The sequence below is a fragment of the Octopus bimaculoides genome, chromosome 4, assembly GCF_001194135.2.
Source record: "Octopus bimaculoides isolate UCB-OBI-ISO-001 chromosome 4, ASM119413v2, whole genome shotgun sequence".
NCBI classification, from domain to species: domain Eukaryota; kingdom Metazoa; phylum Mollusca; class Cephalopoda; order Octopoda; family Octopodidae; genus Octopus; species Octopus bimaculoides.
Genome location: NC_068984.1, coordinates 141674482 through 141678138, shown reverse-complemented (window position 1 = coordinate 141678138; position 3657 = coordinate 141674482). Strand labels below are relative to the sequence as shown.

Below are 3657 nucleotides of genomic sequence, written 5' to 3'. Positions count from 1 at the left end.
AATTAAGTACCACCGAATCACTGGGGTCGATGTAATCGACCGGCCCCTCCCCCAAAATTTCAGGCCTTGTACTTATAGTAGAAAAGATTATTTTTATTATCATTATTGAGTGAGAGAGCAGTGTATACCATCGAAGTGACACTGGGGTACAAATATACGAAGCCCAAAATACCCATCATGACTACCTGTCTGATAAGGGTACACCAGCCACATGCATCACAACCATATGTGTGCAACATGGTGATCTCATATCAAGATAAACAACACATGACCTTGCAGGTGGGGCCCAGTTAGAATTTTCTTCAGGTTGAGTTGGCCATCCCTCTCAAAAAGACCCTGAATAAGTTTTGTTTAAAGATGATGAACGAAACACCCATGTTTCCAGAGGTGAATTATTCAAACCCCAAAGAATTTCTCTCAACGCATGGCTATGATGCTCCCCCACTACTTCTACTCATGATCAGAAGTGCACATATCGTCAGCCACCAAGGGACATGCTCAACTGGTTAAGGTCAAACAACTGACAAGCAAATCTGTGGTATTGAACAGAATATTTTTATACTTTTGTATGGGCCTTGTGCTTATACTAGAAAGGATTATTATTATTATTATTATTATTATCTTCTTTCAATTTTATTTCCATTTCTTGCCGAGTGTCTTCTTGACACCTAGGGCAGAGAAACTCTCTGTATACATTGGTAGGCCATTAAAATAAACACACCAGAATGTTCATTTACAAAGTCATGTGATAGAGAACAGGGGGAAGAAAGACAGAGAGGAAAAGGAAAAAAAGAACAATAAGAAAAAAAATGTAAACAAAGAAAATAAAAGGGAAAAAGGAAGGAAAATCCACAGCTCAACAATGCTCTTCCCAATACATGTGACCAGTTACCACTTAAGACAATCTTTTGCACTTCCTGCATGGATGGTCAGCCAGGAATCATCCTCAAATAATTTTCAGTTCCTTTTTTTTTTCCTTTTTATTATTATTATTATTATTATTATTATTATTATTATTATTATTATTATTATTATTATTATTATTATTATTATTATTTTATGTTTGACTTTTGCTTTGCATTTGTACAAGTTGGCTCCAAATCTCACCCAGAGACCTCAAGAGACAAGTTAGAAGTTCAAGCTGGTGTTATGCCTAGGTTGTCATATATTTGGATTTGTACATAGTGTTGTTCTAAAGAAAGTTAAAGAATCCATAAGAACATTATGAGTTTGCTTTAAAACTTGAGATTACATAGAAAGTATTTTGCGTAGGATATGAGCAGTTCCCATGAGCTCTATCTTTTGAATTTCTGCCATTTTGGGGTTTCAAGGTATCTGAGCTAGGTAGCAATCAGCCCTTCTTGCTATCATTCCTAGGGCAATATCTGAGCTACGTAGCAATCAGTCCTTTTTGCTACCATTCCTAGGGCAATATCTGAGCTACGTAGCAATCAGTCCTTTTTGCTACCATTCCTAGGATGTTATCTGAGCTAGGTAGCAATCAGCCCCTTTTGCTATCATTCCTAGTGCTTATTATTATTATTATTATTATTATTATTATTGTTGTTATTATTATTATTATTAGAGAGGGAGGTGCAGCCTTCTAGTGTGTTCATCGAATGGTGGACAAGAGTGACAAGACTGGTAAGGCAGAATGAATCTACTTCAAGAATGGCTTTTTTTAAGTAGGAGGAAAGAAACAGGAAGAAGGCACTTCCCATGTCCTTGGGAATGGCAAAAGTTATCTGGGACTTTTGCATGGGGTTTACCCTGAATTATCCTAAGTGGACTCTCCCACTGTGGGGGATTCTATTTATTATTTATTTCTCTTTTATTTATATATACTTTGTTAGATCCTTTAGTGTTGTAATGTCTCCCTTTCATCAATATAAAGCCGCCCCCTCACCTGTTTTGTGTGTTGTATCTTGTCCTTTGATATTGTCCTCCATGTTTTGGATCCTTATGGCCAATAGAAGAAATCATTATTATTATTATTATTATTATTATTATTATTATTTTAACCCTTTAGTGTTTAGATTTAATTTGTCAAATGTTAGAATTTTTTTATATTAATGCCTATCCTCAACCCCTACTGGTTTTGGTTGGGAACACCTTGTTACTATTCCATGCAAGTTTAATATCCGGTTCTTTCATTCGCCCATGGGTGGTTCTGGGGTGGGGCTGTTCTTAATCTTACAACATCTCTCATTTCATTCCTATTTCCTACGAAGCCCCAATAATCTCAAACCAGGCTACACCATTTCATCTTCCTTGATCAGGAAGAGCAATCACTCGCTACTACTGTATGACTTTGTTATTGAAAATGATATGGTAACATTTAAAGGAAAATTTGACTGCAATTTCTTGCAGGTTGGGTAACCACATAGAAGCTTCCATGGCAGCTCCCATTTGTAAACTGTTAAGAAAAACACCAACACTGGAAATTTTAATTTAGGGTTTTAAAAAACGAAAATTAACAATATGAAGTACATTAAGATATGTGTGTGTGTGTGTGTGTGTGAATGAATTAGCATTAGATTTGGCAGAATAATCTGAATGCTAACAGATTAGGAAAATAGGCGGCATGGAAGATGTACCTAAAGATTGGACACCCTGAAATTACAGGCAAACCTTATTTCATTGTCGTCGTTTAATGTCCGCTTTCCATGCTGGCATGGGTTGGATGGTTTGACTGGGGACTGGCGAACCAGATGGCTACACCAGGCTCCAATCTGATCTGGCAGAGTTTCTACAGCTGGATACCCTTCGTAACACCAACCACTCCAAGAGTGTAGTGGGTGCTTTTATGTGCCACCGGCACGAAGGCCAGTCAGGAGGTACTGACAACAGCCACGCTTGAAATGGTGTCTTTTACGTGCCACCTGCACAGGAGCCAGTCCAGTGGCACTTATGTATGGTATTCCCATGGCTGCCCATGGTTTTGCCTTCAATTGCACCTTGGATGTTTACAACTATATCAAGTTGAGAAAGGAAACAAATTATTAGATTTCAGCAACTTTGTATGTTTGTGTCTTGGCCTATTTATCTGTTTACGCCTGTTAAATACAAACACACAGAGATTTTTATATATGTATTTACACACATCCAACGGGTAGAGGTGTGGTGCGGCTTGTTTTGTAAAGGCAGATCATGTTTTCAGTGTATCTTTTGTAAAATTGACACCTCAGATTTATCTTCACAGATAACATTAATCAGTTAATTGGTCATTGTATTATGGTGTACCAGGTTACAAACATTTAATTCTACAGCCTTGATATAACACAACACTGAGACCGAGATCAGTTTGCTTTTGATATCATTGTATAGCATCCTCCCTTCTCTCTCTCTCTCTCTCTGTCTCTCTCTGTCTCTCTCTCTCTCTCTCTCTCTCTCTCTCTATCTATCTATCTATCCATCTATCTGTCATCTTTCTGGTCAATGTCCTGTCCCTGCAGTCATAACAGCAATTGCGTTACTGTTTATAATGAAACATGTAATTTAGTCGTGCCAACTAATTGACCTTGCAGACTGTGGATGTTGACTGAATAAACAAATACAATGTGTAGGCGTTGACTTGACAAAATAGTGTGTTGACTGAATAGACGGATCGACAGTGTGTAGACATTGACCGAATAGATAGATAGACAGTGATGGATG

At 37.7% G+C, this 3657-nt stretch overlaps 1 protein-coding gene across 9 annotated transcripts in view; it reads left to right on the top strand.

Annotated features, from left to right (window-relative positions):
• LOC106872024 (mucin-17) overlaps window positions 1–3657 on the top strand; it is a 136842-nt gene that overhangs the window by 110535 nt on the left and 22650 nt on the right. The gene's annotated exons all lie outside the window — the stretch shown is intronic.